The following is a 25364-nucleotide window of genomic DNA, read 5'->3' as shown; positions in this document are numbered from 1 at the left end:
ACTTAATTCATTTTTGTTTTTACCCTTAAGAGGGTTGAATATTTTTTGTGAGCCTTCATTCATTTCAGAGCTGCCTTGATTTGGGAACAGTACTGATGTTTTAAAATTCAGGTCATAGAGGGGCCATTATTAAATTTTATAGTGATGTTTTTCTCTTGGAATAGTGAACTATATCACCAGGGATCCATTTGATTATATTGTCTGATCTTTTGTATAAGAGACTGCAGACTTCTCAGAGGTATTTTAGCTCTAGTATGTGTCTTTGTCAGAGACCTTGGTTTAGAAATGATTTGGTGTTTTTTAATTAATTCATTAACTTACAAAGCTACAAATAATTCAAGCTTTTGCTTCTAGTGAGAGAAAGCGTTGATAAAAGTATGTGCATTAGAAAATTATAAGGTTACAGTTCTTTGAAACTGAAAGTGTTTGAAATACTTGCTGGCTGTGGAGGAGAGAGAGGATATGCAATGAACTGAAAGCGAAATGTGTGGATTTTTAATAAAAGACCTAAAATTATTTACCAAGTAAATAATTAAGGAAAAAAAAAAAGTTATGTACAATTAAAGTAAGTGTATAGATTGACTACAATAACAATAATTATCCCCTGGCTAGAGCTTTTACATAAATTTATCTTTCATCCTGCATGATGGTCACCAGCTTTGTGTAAGTGTTGTTGCTAGGTCAAGCAACTCCGGAAGCTTGATGTATCATGCTTAATAGAAATAAACAATTGCTGATTATTTTTCTCATTTTATAATGCTGTTAAAATCACTTTGAATTTTGTCAGTATGTATATGTGAACTTAGGATAGAGGCTACTAGTTAACCTATCTTTTGTGATCTAGTGTAATAAAATACCTCATTTTCAAACCTAAAGTAATATAATCGATGCCACAGATTATAGCAAGTCTTTTGTTTTCACTTATGTATTTATTTTGCCAAATAAGGATAGTTTCTGCAAAAATAAGTTGTTTTCAAAAATATAAAAGTGTTAACTGTGAACTGTTGTTACCCAGCATCAATAGTAAGATATATTCGTGCTTCTTTACATCAGATTGTTTTTTGATATACTACTTTTGTATGGGTTCATGTCTGAGATCTCACCAATACAGTTTTGCGAAATACACTTTTAGGTCAGTAATCTTACACAGTTTAAGCATATACAGTTGAAACAGATTGTCAATTTCTTTACAATAGTGGATGATTTCATAAAATCATTTTTCTGAATGTTGCTGCTATACAAATGTATAGAAGAGCATAGTAAGCTAAAAAGAACTCATCACTTTCTTCACTAGGTTGACTTCCAATTGGGCCACTGTATAGCTCTCTACTAAAACATCTATTCAGAAAGCTGCTCACTACTTTTGACAGTTCAAGTGAAACCATTTTTAAGGTCAGATCTAAGGTTATTTAAATTAAAAAAAAAAAAAAAAAAAAAAAAAAAGCAAACAAAACCCCCACAAAACAACTAAAAACGAAGGTACAACCTGAGAGAAAGAGTATAGTGGCCTTAAATACAGGATGGAGAAATCTGAGTGGAAACATGATGGCACTGCTACTGTGTTGAGTGTGACAAGGTTAGGTGAATATTGTTTACAGTTAGAAAGGATATATTTTACATGCTGTCATGGGTGACATCTGGAGAATGGGTATTTTACCTTAAAGTTCAAGTTTTGTTTATTTATGTCCTGTGTGAAACTAATAGCCAGGAAGACAACAGATCCTGCAATGTTTCCATTTCATAAATAAGGTAAAGGAAAGGAGCGTGTGGATTTCTAACACCATGGATGGTAGAAAAGGTCTAGAAAAGTTTATTTTCATGGATGAGGATTTGTTTTAGGTGACTTCATAATTTCTTACAGCAGTTATTTAGGAAAAGACTTGGAAAAGTAGTTTTTCTATTTCCATGCAATGCTGTTACATTTCTGCTATCATATCAATACACAGGAAGCTGTGCCCAGGTTGAGCAAACCAGGGAGAAGGAAACCTGACTGATAGTAGGGCAGAGGCAGAAAGATTACATTTCCCTCTACTGTAGGAAAGAGTGAGAATACCTCAAGGTAGTCTTAGCAAAAGCTTAGCAGCTTCTCATTTCAGCAGAACTTTAAACATGATATCAGAGACAGCTTTGGGTCTCATGAATGTCATGGGTCCTTGTTTTGGTGAAAGTCTACATTTTAAAGACTTTGTGGGAAGACAGAGAAGGTACTTGAGTGGGGAGAGCAAGGTCAAGCATCAGATGTGGTTTGCCTTAAAGATTAAGGAAGAGAAACTGACTGTGAAGCAGGTGAGTAGCTGGCATCTTCTACTTAAATGCAGGACTGTGACATTTATTTTGGCAGTCCATTGTAAGGTGTGTGACTATGGTCATTCTAAAATTTAAACATTTTGAGTTGTGGATTTCATAAGTCATTCAGTCTTCTATTTATTAGAAAAGTGTGTGCTTGGCCCCTTCTCTCTTTTATGACTAATTAGAAGCAGGTCCAATGTCAAGACATATAATTACTCTCACCACTTTTAAATATAATGTTAAAAAAAATAAGCAGAATGTGAGGAATGCTACCTTTTGTTTTTCTCATGAAGCAAATACATTTTTGACATTTTTTGTGCTTATGTATACAACTCGGATTTTGTTAGTTAGCTTCTTATTTCTTTTGCTTTTGTCTGCCCAGAAAAAAATACATTTCTCTTTTCCTCCTTCTCTTCACCTACGTTAAATGCAGAGGCAAAACGGTTCATTCAAAACCAGGATCCATGTAGAACAACTGTCTGCCCATCCAGAACAGCTTTTCTTTTTTATTGATTGACAACTTCACTTTGTTATAGCACAAAGCACGCAATAGCATTTTCTTTTCTAGACTGAAATTACATTATTATTTACATTTTTTCATTTTTCTGTTTTCTCCAAGAGTAATGAGTACAAAATTGTGCTGAGCATTGTAGTACTATTGTTAGTAATATTGGTTTGGCAATCTATTTGCATTACCAAAAGGAAAAGCATATCTTTGTGTTCATTATTGGTTAAGTTTGAAAGAGAATATCCTGGAGAGCTGATTTTCTAGTAGTTCAGAACTGCTGATTGGAACTTATCACTGCAGCTTCACAGGAATTAGCAAAGGTTGGACCACAAAACATGAGTGAGTGGCATACAAGATATTCTGCTGTGCTGCGGTGAACTGCCAACAGTGTCATATGTGTTGATTTTTAATAAGAATTAGAGTGTTTGCCGAGATGTTAGAAGGTTGTATGTTGAAGAGAGAATGTTATAGTGCAAAAGGCGCTTTATACCATTTCTACATCCATTTTGACAACAGTAATTGGGAAAAAAAAATCTGTAAATTATGTAACAGCTTTTAATGAGACTGGCCATTAGCAGCTGAATTTTACCCACTTCTTATGGATCTAGTCTTCTGCTCTGTTGTCTGTTGTAACTCTGTGTAAAGGAGAAACTAGATGGTATCCTAATCTCAGGGGCTGTGCCAGTGCAGCCCTTGTGGATGAAATGCTTCTCTCTACACCAGGAGCACAAATGAAGCCCTGGTTAGGTATAATGAGATGGCTTGCCCTGTTACATTTCCTTGCAGAAGCCTTAAAATCCCCTGTCTTGACCAGTCTACTCTGGTTGCCAACACCACGTAGCACTGACACTAATTTTGTGCTACAGCTATCCTGAACCCAAGTGCTGCTATAGTACTTGGGGATTTGGGGAATGGTGGAGAAGGCAGTAAGCTGATGCTGAGACTCCTTAGCATGCCGGGTAGCTGCTCAGCACATCTGTTGTCAGACTGTGCCTGAGATGTATAGAAACAAAAATCACTTGATCATGAAGTTGATGTAAAAACCTCCATGTGAAAAAGAGACTCACGCTCCTTTTGTCTAAGATGCATAATGCATGTTTAGGAAATGTTAAAGTCCCTTGGTATACTTTTAATTAACATTTTTATAGAGGCATAGGATAAATTCAAGAACCCTTTAATATATAAACTGTTTTTTAAATACCACTTAAGATTTTTATGAGAGATCCAATTTAATGAGAAATTGCTTTATAAAAGCTGCAAACCAAAACAATCTTGCCACCTGAGAGCTGAAATCTAACACTTTATTTGTAACAATCAAGCTGTATCAGGGCAGCGTTCTGCCAGACGTTTTAAGCTTCTTAAAGATTATTTGCAGTTATTTCTCATGCAAAGCATAAATTCTTATGATTAAACACATTTTGAATAGCTTGCTAACATTTGTTTGTGAATACTGTTTGCTTATTTTGGGGATAGCATAGCTGGAGCATTCCTTGTGTTTCAAACACCTGTGGGCAGCACAACTGTTCAGGAGGTAGCTCGTTTGATTCTGTTTTAAAGCAGGTGTTCCTCTGATGTTTACTCTCAGTTGCTCAAACTTATGTGTGGCAGTGGCTGCTAATCACCAGGATTGAGGAAACACAAAAAGACTCATGAAACTATGATTTTGGTTGATTGGAACCAGCAAATATGGCTTTGAATTTGCAGTGAGTGGGAATATTTGTGCATTCCTGCATAAGCTGTAGAGGTAAGTTTTGTGCAGGAAATCTAATTATGGAATATTTATATCAAGAGTAGCTATTGTGAAAATTCCACTGCTTTTTTACAATAACATAGTCTTACTAGGAATGTGTCCAATCCTTATATACCAATTTAAAATTGCACTTTTAAGGAGGAGAAAACATAAAAAATAATGTCACTAGCAAAGCAAAGCTCTGGATTTATATTAATGCATTAAACATCAAACGTGATACTGTTTTTAAATTAATATGACTAGATTGAGATTAATTGGAAAGAGAAAATAGAATAACAACGTTGATCTCTTGAGAACACAAGGCTGACATTTAATACAGCTTCTAAGTAAGACAAATCAGTGTGGTTTTTTTATATCATGCGTGCTCTTTAACCATTAATATACTTGAAAAATGGAAAACCCCGTGGCTGCAAGACTTTGACACTTCTTTAAGTTTACCCGTATTAAGACCTCTCCTTCCTTCTTTCATCCTCACCATCTCTCCCTCCATCCCTAGCAGCTTTAGGAATGTGTATTCCTTGTGTTTGTTTTATTCAGCTTCACCATACCTTTGCTAGTCCAGGAAAAAATATAATTTTTGCTTCTGAACTGAGATTAAGAAATAACAAATGATTAATTCTGTTGGCAGGTCTCACCTGCAGACAAATTTGACTATGGGTATGTCGTTCATTTCAACATGCATTTTAGTTGTTACTGGTAGTGCTGTAATCCAAAACAGAGCCTTATGTTTTAGATGTATGTTTCAAAAGACCATAATAGTCTCTGGATTTCTTGCTTCTAAGTCTGTGGCATTAACTATTGGACAATATTCCTTTCTTACTAACATACTGCGGATGCTGTTTCATTTCTAAAATGAAATATTCCTCATTATCTTAGCAACAGCTTTTGCCAAAGACTTATTTTTCCCTGCCTGATAAAGCCAGTATGAAATTGCAAATGATAAAAGAAATGGGAAGGAGAGCCCAGAAATAAATGGGGTAGAAAAAACTCTCTTAACCCATTCAGTTATTGAATTTAGGAACAGAAATTTGTAACACTAGACTGTTGTCTCCTTTAGTTTATTTTTTTCTGTGATACATACTTTTAGAGAATTAAATTCGTAAGAAATTTATTGTACTTCAACTTCAGTTTTATGTAGATGATTTTTTTATTTTTTTAGAAAAGGATAGAATAGCTTAGCTGGAAAGGATCTACAAAGATGATCAAGTCAAGCTGCCACTCTTCAGGGCTATCCAAAAGTTAAAGCATATTACTGAGGGCATTATCTGAATGTCTCTTGAATGCTGACAGGCATGGTGTCATTGATAAAACTGAAAAGTTTTATCAACTATTAATATTGAAGTGAATATTTCAATAACTTAATAGCATTACGAATTATTGCTGTCTAAGAAACATAGTTGAGAAACATCCTAAGGCTGAGCAAACATGAATAACAGGGACAAAAATAAATAAATAAATAAACAAATAGCAAGTCAGTGGCATTTTACACAGCTGTGTTTTGCCACAGGTGTTACAGAACCTCTCAATTCTGTAAAGAGTCTTATCTGGAGCAGTGCTCCCTGCTGCGTGAAAGAAACTTGAAGCGTTCATGTGTGAGCCTTCATGACACGTTTTTTTCACTGTGTGCCATTCCTCTACTATAAATGCTCTACATGATACTGTTACAGGTGAATATACATAAGAATTGAATGCCAATTCTGTTTTATTCTCTCATGTTTCTCCTGTCATGAGGACTATACAGAAAGGTGAACTTGTACACCTAATGTTACTCCTCAAAGAAATTTTCCGGTGTTTCAGTGTCTGCAGGAACTGAGTCAACTCAGTTTTATCAATTTTCTGTTGGCACATATGCTAAGATGCATATTTACTGGGGAAAACCATGTAATGTAACTATTTGTGCTTAATACTTATGAGCACATGTAGTATGCAATTGTATGCAGGTGTATGTACTACAACCGTTATATAATAATACACATACATGTATATCTATAAATATGCATTCGTACCCCATTTTCATCTGTCTTGTTAGGTGATTCTGTAAAATCACAGTAAATTTCTATACTCTTAGTAGAGCCTTGAGTTATTTCAGCAGGTGTTTTAGCCTTTTTGTTGATAGAAGTGCACATAAGACAGGATCTTAATCTTAATGCCTATTGAATAGAATGGAGCATAATAACTCCACAGTCCAGCTCAAAACTTTTATTTGGTCATATAAACATAAATATAAAATAACACAATGCATTTTTTTTTTTATAACGCATAGGAGGTTTTTTTTGTGTGTGTGTGTTTGTTTGTTTGTTTCCCCTAATGATTGTATGCCAATATTAATCAATTACATAGTTTGTGGAGGTTGAAGCTGCATTTTACTATTTTCTTCATGCAACTGAAAAAAAAAAAAAGTAAATAAAACAAGAAAACGTGCAAAGCAGTCAGTTTTCAAGAAATGCCAAAAATCAGGCAGTTCAAGTACTCATGACTCTTTACCTCTCTCTGAATATGTGCATATATATATATGCAGATATATCAAAAGACCAAAGCTGATTGATGGCGTATTGAATGCAATTGGTATTTTTTAATGTATAGCTAGTTCCATGTATATACATACTTACTCCAAATAAGAAATGATTCATTTTGACTAATGTGTTCTGTCCAAAACAGGTACTAAGAACATAGTAATAGAAACTTCAAAATGCTAGAAAACAATTCTATAACGTCCGTGAAAAAAACATTGTTAAATTAAAGAAACACAAACCATGGCTGAAAGCATGTATTTTATTGTATCCGTGTGCAAGACCTACCTGGGAGGGTAGGTTAGAACATAATAATGTTCCTGCTCAAGGATTCAGTGATACTCAGAAGGGCAAGCAGCCCTTGAAACAAAGTGAGAACTTCCATCTGAACTAGAGCAACAGAATTGTATTTTAGAGACCAGTACTTAGAAACATAATAAAGAGTTCAGTACAACTTTTCTGATGATACTGGTGATGTTATTTCTAACTAGTATGTTCGATTTACTTCTCTGCAAATCTAAAAGATTTTGGAATTTTGGGAAGAGCTCGGGAAGCAGTCACAAGCAAGGATTTGAGCTCATCAAATAAGGAGATACCAGAAGTTGTTTTGATTTATGAAACAAAATTACTTTTAGTTTCACGAGAGAAAGGTATATAGCAAAAGATGGTTCTTGAGTCTAGGGTAAAAAAAATGGAAAGAGATTTAAGATTCCAAAGCTTAGACTAAACTGATTCAAATTAGAAACAAGTTGATTGCATTTAATTGAAAATAACACGTCTGCAAGTATGAAGGTGTTTCCATTACTTTTCAGATCACTGAATTTTTCAAATAGCTACTGTATGTGGGATGCAAAAATTAAGGCAAGTGATTTTATGTGGCATAGTTTTTGCCGAAGGTCAGATCAAGTGATCTTTCAGTGGCTTTTTAACACAGAATATAACGCCTAATGAGATGCTTATTATGATACGATTTATTCATTTTATGATATATTTCCAGCTTCTCAGAAAAAGAAACTATAAAATATGTTTTTCTTTATTATTAAAATAATAAATACAGTCTTAATTATTGTAAATTTTGTCATCCCGTATTCATTGTCATTTTGGCCAGTAGTTAATTGAGAAGAACAGATTGATGTTAGTAATATATGCATAGCTGACGCAGATATTTTAAGAAAATGGAATAGAAAGTAGAAAGTTTTCCTGTTAGAAAACAAATAGTAAGTATTACACCCTATATGATTTTAATTGATTGTTTTTCATGTAAAATCAAATATCTCAAAAGTACTGCATAGAGGTTCACTTGGGGACATGGAAAAGTATTTTAATTGTGTTATCTTGAAACATATATTATCTTAAAGGTCTAAAAAATATTGTGTGTATACTTTTGTCATATCATTCAATATGCTCTGAGTCAGATACCTAGTATGTTAAATGTAAATGTTAATCCTTTTCTCCTTCTCTGGTTGATTTATCGAGATTTGGAATTTGTTTTCAGCAGGAGATTTACCTTCCTACCTATATTCAGAGAATTATTAGGGGAGATAAAGTCACATGGGGGTGCGTTTCATAGTTGCTGATATACAAATGTTTTGCTAAGTAACAGAACTATATCCTATCTAAGAAAAAATGGCAGAAATTGTATGGATGCTTTAGGATTAACAATTACTTTGCATTTATTTATGAGCAATTAGCTATATCCTTAACTTCAGCAACAATATTCTTTTCCTTGCAGTGTTTAATTATGGCATCTGGATTTCCTTTTTTGCTTATGCTTGAAACTCTTGTCACACAGCAAGTATTTTTAGCTACTATAGATTAGTTCTTTTCAGTGTTGAAGTGTTTATTAACATTTTTTATGGGTTGTCCATTGGAAAAGATGGCATTCTACAATAGATAGTTGATGCTGCAGATGCTGTGAAATTCACAGTATGGCTTTAGCATATGGAATAATTATATGAAGCAAATATAATCTCAACCTTTCTGTACAGAAAATGATATTTATTTTTCTCACTCCAAATCATATGCAGCTTTCATCCAAGTGAACACACAAGTAAGCTGTTTAATTTGTTGTGTGATTTGGTACCCAAGTAGAGAATTATTGCTGCTGAGACACTGGATAAGAAATTTTATTCCAATTTAATCAAATTCTGCAGAAATTCAGGAGAACATATTGTCATATTGTTCACATTTATACTAAGGAAGTTAAGAGTTTCTCAGGTTACTAATGGACATTCAACACTGTAATTGGTTTCTGTATATGTATTCATAAATGCATTTCCTGTGTAGTAGGATAGTATACGTATATGCGTTCCTATATGTAAATACATTTCAAGGAAGAACTTTCATAAGAAAATAGTTGATAGAATTGGACATAACTAAATGTAGATTCGTATTCCTAATGTTAATCATCCAGCCTTTGTCTTAGGTTCTTTGGTACAAGGAAAAAATATGCACAAGGAATGCCTTTTAATACAATTCAGATAGTTCTGTGGCAAGTGTGCTTAGAGGGAAGGGACCAAGAAGCATTTCTCTATATAGAAAAATTAATTATTGTTATGAGTTACATATTAGAGTGGGAGGCATAATGAACAGTGCTTGATCTTTTCATAGAAAAAATGAAAATGTTTGTTCAGAACTGAATATCTGTGCTATATGGTGTACATCTCTCCAAGAAGAAATAAAGTTAGAGCAGTTTTGAAGTTAAGTAAATTGGCAGCAACTTGAAATTCAGTATCTCAGTCCAAGGATACTGCTAAATGACATAGCAAATCCTTTAATACTGTATTGAAGATCTGATCAAGGCCGTGAACTGACCTGTTTTCTGGTACTGAAAGCAGTTTCTTCTGAACTATATTTGAAAGTGAAATGGATTGACCTATAATACTGATACTTAAACTACAGTTACAGCTATTGGATTACCATATGTTTCACGGACAGCAGTGAAAAGAATGTGTTGTGTTAGGGCACAATTTCCTTTTTATGTGGAATTCTTCATTTTAAAAAAGTACTTGGTGTCAATAATGGCACAAGCATATCTGGTATTAAATTGTCTCCGGCCTTTAAAGAGAGAGGAAGTCAAAAGAAATATATTTAATGTTGCCAGTACTAGGTAGAGGTTAGATTGTAGTAGGTCGCTTCTAAAAAGTGACAAAAATATAACCCAATTGCAAACTGCATGTAGAACTATTATCATAGGTAAATAAATCATATAATATAATGCAGTTATTCAATAATAACTGTATGTCTAAATGAAATTCTGCAAACATGTATTGTCATAGGCAGTGTCAGCCAATTCCAAATATTTCTTGCTTTTTAGAGACATTCTTAGCTGATAAGATAGCATTACCTTGTCAAAGAAGTCTACAATTTTAGTCGTGTATATACTCTGAAATCCTCCTTAGATCTTAGGAAGAACATTGCTTCAAATGGCCGTAAGTCAACTGAAAGAAAGAAGTTTGTAACATGGGTGCTCTGGATAACCCACTGGAATAGCCCTTTTTTTTTTTTCCCCACCGAAGATACAGAAGTAATTTGCTTGCTTGTATTAGGCATATAAATTTGCCAGTTAAGGTTAAATGACAGAATATGAATGAATGTAAATGACAATGTTTAAAACAAACAAACAAAAATTAAATAAGTTTAAAACAAACTACATTTTCTAATGATGTCAACAAATATAAGGAAGAAGTATGATGAGAAATTTGGGAGTGGGATGAAATGGTTTAGAAAGGGAGTGAATAATTACAACAAAAATAAGGGATATGGGAACTACATGGGAGTATAAAAGAAGCTGATATTTTTTTTTGAGAAAGAGGGAAGGTAAGAAGGAAGAGAATATATCAAAGAGTTGATTTAAAAAAAAAAAAAAAGCATAAAAATATCATTTAATGTTTTATGGCAACACTGAGGATTTCCAGAACTTCTAGAGAAATAGGAGAGGTTCAGGGATGTTTCAGCAGGTTTAAAATAAGTTATAAGAAGTTTCTGAGGGCTTTGGAAAGGGAGAATGGTGTGGATTGAATTAGACCACCTTGACTATATTTGGATAGGAAGTCATTCCTTCACCTAAATATTATTTCTATTCATGTTATCCATGGGCTGGACCTTTCCTGAAAGCAAACTGAGCCCTGTCTCAGCAAGGCAGAGACTTTCAGTGACACTATAAAGCAGGTATACTAGCCAAGAGGAAATTTAAGGATTGGAGGTTATGCAAAACAAATTGGCAAGTAATCGAGTGAGAGTGGTGAGCAGGTGGGAACAAAATACTTTTACAATGTGGCTGAGAGCTGAGTTGTATTCCCCTATTACAAACTAGGCACTTCTACTATAGAGCATACCAAGTAGAGAGATGTGAATTTGAATCAGCTTTTGTGAGCCAGGGCATCACAGAAAAGCTGTTCTCGTGGGGAGTAGCAAAGACTGTATTTGTGATTTTTAATTCTGTTTAAAAAGGTTTTGCTGGAAGTCTCCATTTGCTTATTGTGCTTATAACACTGATAGGTTTGTAATTTACTTTTTATTGTTTCTAAACTTCCATTTTAAACGTTTGTCAGGGTTTTGACTGTGCATTGTTAACAGTAATCAGAAAAAAAAAAAAAAAAATTGTTGTCAAGAGCTCTTTTGTTGAACTGGACCGAATACATTAATATTGAATTATTTGGTAGAAGGGACCAAAATTTAGGATTAGTGAATTTATGGTTAAGTTGAGAAGAAAACTCTCTGTAATACTGCCTGCTCAGTTATTCCCAAGAATCATTTCTGATTTATGAATAAAAATGAGCAGTTTTATATGTCAATTCTTTCTTCAAATTCAGTCTGACAATTTATAATCTTGTTGTGAATTGCTTGAAAGAGTATCATATGACTATATCAGATTACTGAAACAAAACTACTCAGTATTAATTTAAATGTGGGGAAAACAGCATTAATGCCAATATTAGTCTTTTTTTTTTTTGCTTTGAGAATTTTTGAAACATATGTAGCTATACATACATATATATCTATATGGTACAATGTAAGAGAAATAATTTCTTTGGTTCTCTGAGTGAGAATGGATTATACCAAATGATTAGGAAGTACTAGTTGTTTGACTCTAGATCATTAGTGGGTATTTTCAGTCCTAAATCACGCACAAAAAGTATTCTGTGTAAAAAAAAAAAAAAAAAAAAAAAAAAAAGTATGGCTGAGTTTTGATGCAGTCACAAAATTGCAAACAGGGAAGGGGGTTGAGTGGAGTTGTAACCAGTGTAAGTAGAAGAAAAATAAAAATTCATAGGTGAAGGTTATTTTTAGAAAAGGTGAGTGATTTTGAATGTGTCAAGTAACTAGCTGATTAATTGTTCTGAAAACTTTTGAAACTAAAGGGAAGTGGTTTTTTTTTTGTTTTGTTTTGTTTTCCTGCTTAAATAAATAGATTAGAAAGACATATAATGGAATAACACCTCAAAGTTAGTTAACTGTGGTTGCATGGGTATACAAATATGTGAGATAACACTATTAAATATAAGGCATACCTTACTTCTTCTGGAATTCTTAGTTAAAAAAAAAAAATAAGAATTTTGATTTTTAATATTCAGTTTCAATAAAATGCCAACTTGTTATTGGAAAAAAAAATATTGCATTTACCATCTTGTATCCTATCTTTTAAGTGTTATGCCCTTTCAGAAGGTAGAATGTTCTAATTGACATAAGACTTGGTTTCGTAGTTGAGAGAGGATGGGGGGAGCCCTGATAGCACTGCATTCCATACTTAGTCCATCAACCTTATATGAGCTGATCCTTGATCAAAGACCAGTTCATTGCATGATAAACAGCAGCACCAAAATATATGTATGTGACATCTGATCTTTCACTCTGATCTATTTTTTTATCTTTTTATCTTTCTTTTTAATCTGAGCTATGAGTAAGCACAGGGCTTCATTTCTGTTAATGTTAGGAAATATGTAATGAGTTCATTCCCCAGAAATGTTTAAGATCTGGGTCTTTGGGGAGAGATGCAAAGTCAAATTTCTCTTGAGATTCAAAAACCACATTGAATACACATAGTATAATGCTCAGTTCTTACATTATATTTTTATGAATGAAAACACAGCTCCTCAAACTATCCAAATATGGTTGTCCCCATGTGGAAGAGCTCTATGGCAATTTTCAGTTGTTATATATATCTATATCTATATATATATATATAGATATAGATATATATATATGTGTATATATATAGATATATAGATATATAGATAGATATAGATATATCTATATATGTATATATATCTACGTTTTCTCTACCATAGTATTTTGGATGGTTAGGATTCCTCTGTATACTCTTATTTTAGTCATGTTTGTCAGGTCACTGAAGAAAGGGAATTAGATTCTGGCTTTATGGGTGTAAGAGAGAATTTAGAGGTTCTGAGCTGAAGGGGTTCTTAAACTCATATTTAGACCTTCTCCTCTTTTGTAGCAAAAGGGGAGAATTAAGTGTAAAAGGGCTTAAAAGATTACATCTTATCCCATTCAGAACTCCTATGGTACTTGACGTGGGATCTTCTATAGTACTAAAAAATTGACCTTGAAGATGAGTAAAGCCATTTGAATTAACTTGTAATCATGCAGTAATTTTAGAGTTTTATTCTACAGCTACAGGAAACAGGAGGAAAAGAAGCAAAGTATGTTTTTTGTCAGACAGTGAATACAAATGAGAAAGTTCTGAGAAAGTGGAGAAAAAAAAAAAAGTATGTTGAGATTTGAGGTAACTAAGAGTCATCCACTAATTCTGATTTTGGTTATTGTAAAGAGATACAGGTCTTGATTGTTTCATACAGTTTTCTTGTCTTATTTTCAGATTCCTGGTTTCAGAGGTTGAAAAAAGCATGTAGTCAAATGTGTTGCTGAAGCTGTTCCCCACACGAAGTCTGTCATAACTTAACAGCTCAATAAATCATAGGCAAATAAATATTCTAATTTAGTGGCTACTTGAATTCACTCTGATTATGTAATTAGATGTAATGACACAAACTGTCATGCTGAAATGTTCAATAATCTGAGGATGAGGTGAAAAACACAACAATTTACAAGATAATATGTAGACATAAGGCTGCAGGATGAATGGTTCCTGATTACTGTACTTTGGATTTTCTTGGCATTGTGTATTGCAGTTGGAACACTTAACATTCTGTTTAAAACCCTACATGTAAGATGCCATAGAGATTTTTTATAACAGTATAGATAGTCTTGAGACATATGTAAGATTCCCAGTGAAATTCTTTACCAGGAAGTGTTGAGGGCAAATTGGCCTTATGGTTCCTAATTGCAAATAAGAATCCTGAGCATAGGGGAGACCTGTAAGCTGTGGCTTCTTAGGTCCCTTTTCATTAAATTGTAGTATAAAAGACCACACTCGATTTTTTGCAAAGTGCTATAGAGGATCATATTGTGCCCAGCTTATTTCATATAGTCTTGCATCTAATTGTTACAGTTTTGTCTTGGATAACAGCTTCTTATTCATCTTGGATCTAAAAATCCTTTTACGATGGAGTGTAAAATAAGGATGATATTGCTTATGTGCTTAACTCACTTGCTAATACAAAGTTTAATTAAAAACAAACAAACAAAAAAAAACAGAAATGTAAGCCTGTTTATGCAGTAAGCATTATTCATAACTTATTCTATCAATTGTGTTTACTGAGGGATTAAAACACTTGTGGAGTGCTTGCTTCGATAATTTTGCATTGAAGTTGTAATGTTTTCCCATGTCTGCCAGAGTTATAATGGTCAGTCACTTTGTGTGAAGTCTGTCAGGCGTAACAAGTTTTGTGGGTGGTGATATTTTACACAGAGTTTTTTCAAATGTCCAAATGGTTAAAAGGTAACTAATAGTGGGTACTGCTGGAGTTGGGAGAATAGCTATAAAAATAATAATAAAAAAAAGTTTATTTTTTTCATTTTGCTCACAAAGGAGAGATGTTTATTGTGGCTAACACTGATGTCTAGGAGAACGTCTTTTTAAATTCCAGGCATCTCTGTTAGACACCCATCCTTCCTCTACCCCACCCTGTTAATGACAGTAGGTCATGAATTATTTATTATACAGTGCTTTTTCTGTTTTTACCTACTTTCACTGTATTAAATGAATTTGTGCTCACTTGGCTTCTTGTAATTCTCTAGGATGAAGCCTAGAAAACAAATCTTGCAGGTGTTTTTATACTCAGTGGTCATAGATTTTGCTGGCAGTTACTCCTGCCTGGCAAGATGCAGTGATTTATTTCTCTTACAAATCTTTGCTATAGATTATACCCAGACTTAACTTTAGTCAGTCTCATAGTTCAAAATAAATGGTAGCAATCAACATTCAGATTAGCCCAGTAGAGAACAAGAGTTCAAGAATACAGACCCCTACAAGTTTCAACCACACAAGGTGTACCTTTTGCTGATCCCAAGCTTCTCAGGATCAATGTTTTCCAGGCAACTGACACAGTATACCTATTACTTTAAGCATGGCCCTACTAGCATGAAAAGAACGTTGGAGAGTAGAATGAAAGACTATGCCATAAGGATCTTGCTGCTAGCACACATTTTATCCTCTTTTGAGTAGTTTTAAAGATGTTTGAAACAAGCTAGTCAGTAAGGCAAGAATTGGGGAATATCATCTCACAAAATAACATATTTTATTTTTTTAATGTTATTAGGAATTTCAAATTGGAATCGCTAACCTTTTTTTTTTTTTTTTTTTTTTTTTTTCCCCTCTGGCAAATAATGATTAGGTCAAGAGTATGAACAGGTTATTAAAAAGGAAAAACATACCATCAGGCAGGTTCATTGGAAGAGCCTAAGATGAGCTATTAGACATGAGATGTAAATTTATTCTCCAGTTCAGATGTATCTTATTAGCACAAATTACTGAGTGTAAGAATAATTTACTGATGAGAGTACTGCTCTATTTTCCCTATTATTATGCTTTATAAAAGATGCACCCCTATTGTATTCTAACTTGAAGTTCTTTAGAAGTTCTTGGCAGCCATATAGGTTACTTCTCCCTTGCAGTGGCCTAAATAAAGGATTTGACAAATAACAAAACCAATTAGCATAGACACATAATTGTCCATTTGGATTAATTTCTCTGTAGCTCAATTTATTTGCTACTGGCTTTATTAGAAACAAATAGTGAGTGTGGTTTTATAGAGAAGTCAATACGAAACACAGCTGAAAACAAACAGGTTTTAAAAAAAAAAAAAGGCATTGAAGATACAACTAATTGTTTGAAAAATCACTTTCAACAGAATAGTTGAAGCAAAGAGGTGATGTTGTAAACTCAGGTCTCAGGTTTGGTAAACATTTTGCATCAATGTCAAGTCATGTCATTTCCTTACATGGAATTATACAGAACTGGGACCATACCTTGTACCTTGCAAGGCTAGAAATAGGTATTCATAACTGTAACTTAGAAAAATATTCCTTTATTGCAGTAAATGTGTTTTACACTATTAAAACGTGTGGGGAAATAGTTTCAGAAATAGCCACAAATATCTTTTAGGAAGAAGAGACTGTTGAGGACATGCAAGTCTCAGCAGAGTAAGAACTCTGTAGTGTCTTCATTTTAAAAGTTTGTACAAGGTAGACTTCAGTACCTAACGTGATAATGTTCAGTGTGGTCATGTGTGCAGCTTTTAATTAAAACTTGTTTTATGATAATTATACAGTGGAAGTCTGGTCTAAATTAAAACATCAATTGTTCTATTACTGTGCATAATCCCCTTGAATGAAAAGTTATACAATAACAAAGATTTTATTTTGTCTGAGGATATGGACTAAAATGTTCTTTGTATTAGAAATGTCAATTAAAGAAAAAAAGAAGTTACGGAAGTGTCAGTCTTTGCATGTCACCTCTATGGATCAGCTGCTTCCTTCCAGCCTCATTTTTTCCATCACCAGAATGGTTGTTTCATAAAACATACACAGGTTTTCTCTGTAAAAATAAGAGAACACGTGGGCAGTCTTAGCCTAGAACTTGAAGTTTGAAAAAGGACAAAGAAACCAATATCCAGTTGTAGTCTTTTAACAGGAGAAAATGGACAAGAGTTAAATAACTTTTCCAGAAATGCTATGATTTTTGGCACTTATTTCTAAAACAGTTATTTTCATTTGACTTCAAACCTTAAAAGTGATTAAAAAAAAAAGAGGATGATATATCAATATGATACAACCTGTCCAGTGTCCTGTTGTATCTCCAGCAAGGTTAGGAAAATAGCAATAACCAAAAGGCAGTCATTCAAAAAACATATTTGAAATATTGCTTTTCTACAAACCCTTTCCATGGCTCTCTTCTTTTTTGTCCTTGATAGGATTCAAAGCATTGCTTTTTGTTCATAAGTATTTCAGTATAGTCAATTTGAACCTTTTTAGAGCAGCATGAGAGAAATCACATTTTGATGCACTGAAACTTCAAGTGTCAGCCACTGGAAATAAAGCAGCACTGGTGATGTTGAAGCTGTGGAACTTTCTACTTGGGTGTACTCAATGGAGCTTAACATCAAAACATTCAGACCTAGTTCTTAAAGTTGTCTTATAGTTAAATGTCTTTGTTAATATAATGTAGGAAGAAAATAAATTTAGAGCTAATTTAGTTTTTGCATAATATTTTGGAATTCTTTATATAGAATATAGTCTTAATGTAATGAAATGCTAATATCTTTCATTTTGGATTTATTTGCTGGGGTGGTGGGAAATTTGGGAAATTGTCAATATGTGAGTGTTAATATATTCTTGAAATAATATTCTGTTGAAATATTCTTGAATAATATTTTAGAAGTGTATTTCATCCTTAGTGGTGTGCTATTCCTAAATATGCCATGTAGTGACATCTTTATTTCAGCTTATTTTTATATTTGATTAATATGAAATGAAAAAAACAGTGATTATAATTTTTCTTTGTGGGAAAGTGATTTTCTTGAATGATACTTGTATAAAGAAGCTAAAGGTAAATGGTTTAACCTCAAAATCAGTAGAAACTTACCCATTAAAATGGTTTCTGTAGTTGCCCCTCAGTGAAAATGCACTGCCAGAGAGTAGAGGAACCCCATTTAGTACTGTGTTGTCTGAAGTTTATATTCATAATTTAATGAGAGAAATAAAAAATATAATAATAGAGCTGAAACATATGTATTAGGTGGGATACTTAAGTGTCCAGGCACAGGCAAAAAAATACACACTGAGTTTTGTCTCTTTTTCTTAAATTCAATTGAGAAACAGCTCACACTGTGTAACAATAGCAAACTTCATATTTAGGAAAAATGCAATTCCAATTCAGTTTATAATGATGTTTGAGAAGAAGCTCCTGTTATTAACCATGTCAGCCTGATTGCTTTTCTGACTGCAGTTTTCAATTAGGCATAATCTGTTCTATTCATGTGTGAAAGGAGGGGAGGTAGGGAAAGAGTTTTTTGTTAGTAAATCAAGAATTTGAATAAATACTTAAAAGAAAACAGTATATTATAGCTGTATGAAAGTTATTTTCTAGATTTAAATAAATGTAACTACCTTGATTAAAGGTGTCCTTTCTGAAATGTTGTCCATCCCCAAATGCTTGAGAATTCTATTTTTGTTAGATAGATTTTTACTATCTTACTACATGACTGCTTTAAAACTAAGAACTATTTGCCCTCGCTTATACTTTAATAATGAACATTTAATACAGCATAAACTGTCTAAAGATAGTCTTATTTTTCAGAAGGATGTTTTCCTACTTTTGAACAATTCAGTTAATTTAATGGGCTATGAAATAAAAATATATTTGATTATTAAAAAAAAGTTACAGTGCATTTCAGTTGTTTTCATAGCATCTGCCCCTTCCCCTTAACTCTTTGGTGCTTTGACAGAATAATGGGAAGACTGGAATCTGGGGAAGTAAGGGAAAGACCTTCCTCTTTTGTTCTGAATCCCCAGTTGTGTATAGGTCTCCTTATAAAGAAACAAGTATATATGTATTTTATGTGTGTTTTTTTTTTATTTTTATTATTTATTTTGTTTGTTTACAACATATTTTGTATTTCCTTTCATGGGCTTGCCTCAGGTAGGTGCACTCTGCCTGACTCTCAAAGCTTCATGATCTGTATGGCATTCTGCTCTTGGGAGGAGTAGGTACAGGAAAACCATAGAGGGGTGTTCTGCCAGAACAGTGATTTGATTATTGCAATTTATTGCTTATAGAGTACAGTTCTTTTATGTTCTCTACTAGATCAGAAATAACTACAGTGACAGAAGCTGTATTTTTTCTTCTAATTTACTGCACAAGAGCTGCTCCTCTTCTGTTTTTGTAAAAGTCCTTGTGACCTTCCAGATGTGCTCTGCTAAAACATTAGGTAAAACCTGAAAGGGTCCATTACAAAGTGGGAACACAGAACAAAATCTCTGGTCTTTATTGCAGTCTACTTCAAATGTAAAATAGAAGGAAGGACAAATTGTTAAGACTAGATACCATTTAAAAAAAAAAATCATACTATATGGAGAGGGGACTTTCAGTTCAGCAAAACCACATCTATTAATTACTGGCTGAATTAAATAAATGTTCTTTTTGCTTGTTAGTAAGCACTTTGCCTTGTCTGCCTCAGCTTTTGGAGCTTCTTGCATCATGGTATTTTACAAATTAGTAATATTGACAGGCTTCAACTTCATTCCTTTTTGTTATTTCAGGTACCTTCTTACTTTCTCTCGTTTTCTGACCTATGTAGCCTTATGTAATATTTTTAACCTTTTGTTAGCCATGAGTGACCTTGTGTACTGTAGTTATATTTTGACATGAACTGCACATTGGAATGCCAGTTAATAGCTGATTTTCTGTGCTGATAACTAGTTAGCACTTTCTGGACCAGGCAGCAGCAGAAACTCTGCAGGTTCCTGGCAGGGATCATGTATTGATGTCAGTTTGCCTTGAACCTTCAACATTGTTCCAACTTCCATTGCCTATTCCTAGTTTTGAAGGCATTTTCACTCCTCTTATTTAGACAAGCTCTAGTTTCTCATTGGGATGCTGCTGTAAAGTTTTCCCTTAGTGGCTCCTCAGCCTCTCTGAACTCTTGTTCCACCATTCCAGCAATTTCCAGCAATGATGAATTTGAATTCATCAGGAAGATGAATTGCAAATTAAAACACAAAAATACAAATACAAAATTAAAACACAAAAAGGTTACAAATTCCTGGCTTTAGGCAATTTGGTGCAGTTTTCTAGTTTATCCTTGAAACTTGCAGTTGGTCTTTAATCTGTTCCTATGCCTGACTTTTTAAAATCCAAACCCTGTATTTAAATATAGGAGTAGGATTAATGTGCACAGCAGGTAATTGATCATTCAGCTCTGTAACGGGCAAATATGGCCACTTAAAAGTGAATGCACAATCATAAATTACACATTCAATTTTGATTCCTTAGGTCGATTTCATGAAAATAGTTCAAGTGAAAAGAAGTGTTTAATTTATGCTATTAACATTATCTTAAGCAAGAATAGGTGGAATGATGCCACAGCTGCACTGTGTAGGAAGCTTAGCTTTTAGGTTAATTTCAAAATCAAAACTTCTAATAGTTAGAGTAACATTTTGTGATAAAGCTTCTGTCTTTGCTTTTAACGCACTTTCAGGGAACATTGATACCACATTTAAAAAAATATATATATATATATATATATATAAATCAGAATTTTTCTTTATGAATTATGATCTTCTCATTTGGTATATTATTTATTCAGAATTTTGATTGTTTATGTGAGAAAGAGGGATACTAATCATGCTGCTGTGGTCTCAGGAGTAGGAATTCAATAATTCATCTCTTGTTACTTTCTGTTACTTTCCATGGATGGCAGGCGTTCTTAAGAATGGATGATTTTTTTTGTTTTGTTTGTTTCTGAAGAACAGTAATTTTATGCCCCACTGCCAATAGTGCTGATGCTCAACGCACTTCTCATAATCAAAAATACTAGTAATTAGACATTCTATAATGCATGATAACTGCTGTTGGCCTAAAAAAATAATTTTCTGAGTAGGTCACCAGAGGTATCCAAACCAGCTATTAATATAGCTGATTTGACTGTCATGTAAAATGGGTTCAAAATGACTAGAACATGTTGCAAATTAAAATGTTCAACTGGCAGCAACAAGTTTGGCTGTATGAGGTGTTTTGTGTTTTTCTTGTAACAATTGTCACAAATTATGGTTTGTTCACATCTCTATATATTTGTCATGATCCTAAGTCATACTCTACAAAAGTCCACACCAATGAATTAGTTCAGTCTTGCCCTAAAAGGCACATGTATGATTTTGGAGTCAGAAGACTTGAGTAGTGCTGAAAATTAAATAAATCTTGGTCGCTTTTTTACAACATGTTTGGTTTGCAAATGAAATTCTGAAAAACAAAAGCTGTACAGTTACAGACTGCAGAGATTTGTCTTCCTCAACTACCTCATTATAGTTCTGTTTGGCTGACTTGAAAATATTATTTACCACATATTTTCTTGGCCAGGAAATCTTAAAAATCAATCTAAAGTTGTTTTTGAAAAAAACATTTTTTAAAATGCTGAAGTGAGTTTGTGTCCATATTTTCTGAACTGCTGTACTCAGAAGTTATTATTTCTTCCCACTATATAAGTGAAAAATGGAACATGTTTGATGAATGAATTTAGGAAATGTTGTTATGCTTCAGTGAATAGAATAGCTTTTTTTTTTTTTGGCATTTGTAAATAGGAATTGCAAGAATATATTGTTTATTGTTTATGTGTGTACAGGCAGAATCTATTCTAAGGAACTTGGTTTTGATCTAACAATAAGTTGCACTGAATAGCCAATTCCAACTGCTTTATCATGGGCAGGAATTGGAATCCAGCTAATTCATTTTTTTGACAAGTTTGTGTTTTTTTTTTTTTGTTTTGTTTTGTTTTGTTTTTTTCATTCTGAAGCTCTTTGATAGCTTCCTTCTACCAAACAAAAACAACAACAACAAAAACCTGAATATGATTTTGCATGATTTGTGTAAATGACAAAAAATGGTCTTAAGGTGCCTACAATTGTACGTTTCATTCGGTGGTTAATAAATTAACTAGTCTTTACTTGTTATTTATGTTATATAAAGACAATTACTTGTCTTTAGGTTTCATACAGTTCTGTGTACTTTCAGTGAAACAAATGATTAGGAGCAATGTAGTCAACTTACTAGATTTAGATTAGATCTTTTTAAAGAATGCATCTCTCTTCTTTGGAAGATGTCTAATGAGGCAAAATTCTGAATTCTGGACTTTGCCTGTGGAATGTAATTTTAATTTTTCCCTCAGCTCTGGACAAAAAGACTGTCTTTTTAGAACCTTAATACTTGAAGGGAATCCAACACTGTGAAATGTTCCTGTGCTCAACTTTTGCATTATAAAATCTGCAGTGACTGTCTTGAACAGGTTAGCAGAGTCTAGAATTAATTTTTTTAGATTCTGTAAATGAACTCATATTGGTGCGAGCAAACAAAATGTAGTTCTCTAAAACTGGGAATTAAAAAATTCTAAATGTATTTGAACAAATGTCTCACCTGTATATTCCTTGTCTAATTTTTCCATAGTGGAATATGATTCCACATATATTAGAATTTGTATAGTTCATTACATCTGTGTAGACATAACCAGTTTCATGAATAAACTTCTATTTCATGCCTCAAAACCCTCTGAAATATGAGACAGTATTTTCTACCTAGACCCACCAAATGCACTTCAGATGTTTTTTAATAATGTGTTGAATAAGCATGTTTCAAAGCCTAGTTATTTTGCACATGATATTGTATGAACTACAAAGGAATTTGTAGCTTCATAATCCAAAGCTTTACTGGGTTTGACTGCTGTTGGGTTCAGATCTGCAACTACATGTTTAGGTCATTTATTGTTCTGTAAAGGTCTATATTACCTTTCTCTTTTTACCTCCTTTCCACTGCCTCCCCACCACCAAAAAAAAGGTTATGAAATCTCTAGCAACCTGATTTGTGACCCTAGGCTTTTGGAAACCAGAGATTTAAATGGTAGAAGTATAGTCTTGCATTAAAAAACATAAATAAAATCAGATCCTTTTTGCTACAACTTTGAACAGAACAGTTACATAAAATTTTTGTAAAGGAGAAAATCTGAAAATAATTGGGATTATATAAAATAACCTGTTAGAGTTTTGGTAATTGTGCTGTTAATCTGAAGCTTACATCTGTGAGTGAGTATTCATGTTTTTGCATATATTCAAAATGTTAACAGTATGAAAATGAAAGATGGGTTGATACAGTCTTAAAAATATAGGATAAAGAGGTTTTAGAGATATGTCAGGCTGAGTATTAAGGAAAATTAAATGTTATGATTAAATGTGACATTTGAATATATTTAGATGATAGAATCATTAAGACCTTAATTCTGGTCTTTTATAGTACTATTCGCTAGCACCATAATTATGATTGTGGTATTTCTGCAGATTATATTAATGCAACTGGGGGGAAAAAATGTCTTTTACTCCCTCTTACGTTTTGGGAATATTTTCTGTAAGCTGTTTCATTACTGTTCTGTGTCTACTGTAGAAACACTTCTGAGAGTCGGTGCCTTGTTTTGCTCCGACAAGCTGCTTTTTTTTCTAAAGGTTTAGCAAAACATTACATGTCAGGGCTACAACATGCTTTATAAAACCTATAATTTATTTTTTTTTATTGATGAGGTTGTCCATAATAGAGAATGTATTTTAAGTCCACCATACATATTTTTAGGAGCATCATTCTTTAAAGCGTTAACAAAGGATGATATATTTCATTGTATAAACAGCTTATATTTAATTCAAGTTATAATCATTAGTTCATAGAAATAATTTCCTTTGACTTTAAAGCAACATAACCAAAAATTTAAATATTTTGTTTAACATAAAAAAATAACAACTTCATGTAAAAACCAGTCATGTTTTAAAGACTTGAGCAGTTTGATCAAATTTGGAATGCATAATTGAGCTCCCTGTAATATTTGTTACTCAGATAACTTTATAAGGAAACAATACAGGAAATAGTAAAGGAGATGGTCAGCTGCCTGCAGGACTGTAAAAGATATTGAAGAGAAATACTGAGTTTTCATCTGAGAGATCTCAAAATATTTGATTTGAGTCCATAAAATTAGTGAATAAAATGTGACAGTTTAAAGTAAAACTAATTAATAACTGTGAAGAATGATTAAAAGGAATAGGATATTACTAGTCAGCAATTGTAAGGAAACAAGAAGCAATATTAGTGTACCTTCTGTCCACTGTTTGCATCTTAATTATTTTGGGGTTCTCACAATAAAAACTGTTTTCAGATCAGTGCTAAAAGTTAAGCAAAGTAGCAGTCGCTTAATTGCCATGTCACAGAAAGTGTTTTGATAGATAAAGGGTAATAGGGAAGCAAAACAGTACAATGTAAGTCTTAACCACCCTGACAGTAAAATAATATAATTAAGGATGTCAAAGTTAGAAAATATCAGAAATAAGACTAACTTTATCTTGTATTGCATCTCAACCCTTGCATTTATGTGTATTTCACATAAGTATGTGTATTTCAGTAAGTATGTAGTGTTTCCATAGAAACTCTTTTCCTATCATTTGATAGGATGAACGAAGTTCAAAGAGTAAATGTTAATTAATATATATATATTTTTCTTTTCATCAGTGTGTGCATGACCTCATTCTTCATTCATTACTAAGTATTAAATCATGCTCTTGCTCTAAGGACAGAATTCTTATTTTGCTCTTTTTTACCTAACGGTAATATGAAGCTACCTGAAAGCCTTCACAATCTTTAATTTATTTGTATACTGTCATGAAAGGTGATATCATAGAATCATAGAATATCCTGAGTTGGAAGGGACCCTTAAGGATCATCAAGTCCAACTCTTGACACCGCACAGGTCTACCCAAAAGTTCAGACCATGTGACTCATTTCCATCCTTACTCTCATAGTAGGTGACCAAGGGCTCATATGATTTTAAGGCTAAATATTCCACTTCAGTGAATATTTACAGATGATTATCATTATGTAAAATCTATTCAAGCATAGCACCTTTGGCTTCAATTGCAGAAAGCCCTGAGCATTTCTGTACATTAGATCCCATAGTCTAATTGAACTCTGCCTTGTGTTGTTCATTGAAATATACTAGTGTTAGTGTCAGACATCCCAAATGTTTCTCCCTGCAGATTCATTAAGGTACTTTGGTCAGTTTCTTCTGCTGCATTGCAGAAATAAAAGGACCAAAAGTAACAAAAAATTCAATATTTGCTGCAGCCCAGAAACCATTTTAAACTGCTT

The 25364-nt window shown here is 33.2% G+C and overlaps 1 protein-coding gene across 12 annotated transcripts in view; it reads left to right on the top strand.

Annotated features, from left to right (window-relative positions):
* SGCZ (sarcoglycan zeta) overlaps positions 1-25364 on the top strand; it is a 444851-nt gene that overhangs the window by 138741 nt on the left and 280746 nt on the right. Inside the window, exon 1 of one of the 12 annotated variants that reach the window (XM_072037148.1) lies at positions 4403-4541. The exons of the other annotated variants lie outside the window; for them this stretch is intronic. The gene's annotated coding sequence lies outside the window, so the exon portion shown is untranslated. Of the gene's footprint in view, positions 1-4402; positions 4542-25364 lie in introns of those variants that run through there. 12 annotated transcript variants of the gene reach the window in all.

The sequence above is a fragment of the Anas platyrhynchos genome, chromosome 4 (genome assembly GCF_047663525.1).
Source record: "Anas platyrhynchos isolate ZD024472 breed Pekin duck chromosome 4, IASCAAS_PekinDuck_T2T, whole genome shotgun sequence".
In the NCBI taxonomy this organism is placed as follows: Eukaryota; Metazoa; Chordata; class Aves; order Anseriformes; family Anatidae; genus Anas; species Anas platyrhynchos.
Note: the sequence above shows the minus strand (reverse complement) of the source record. Positions and strands in the feature narration are given on the sequence as shown.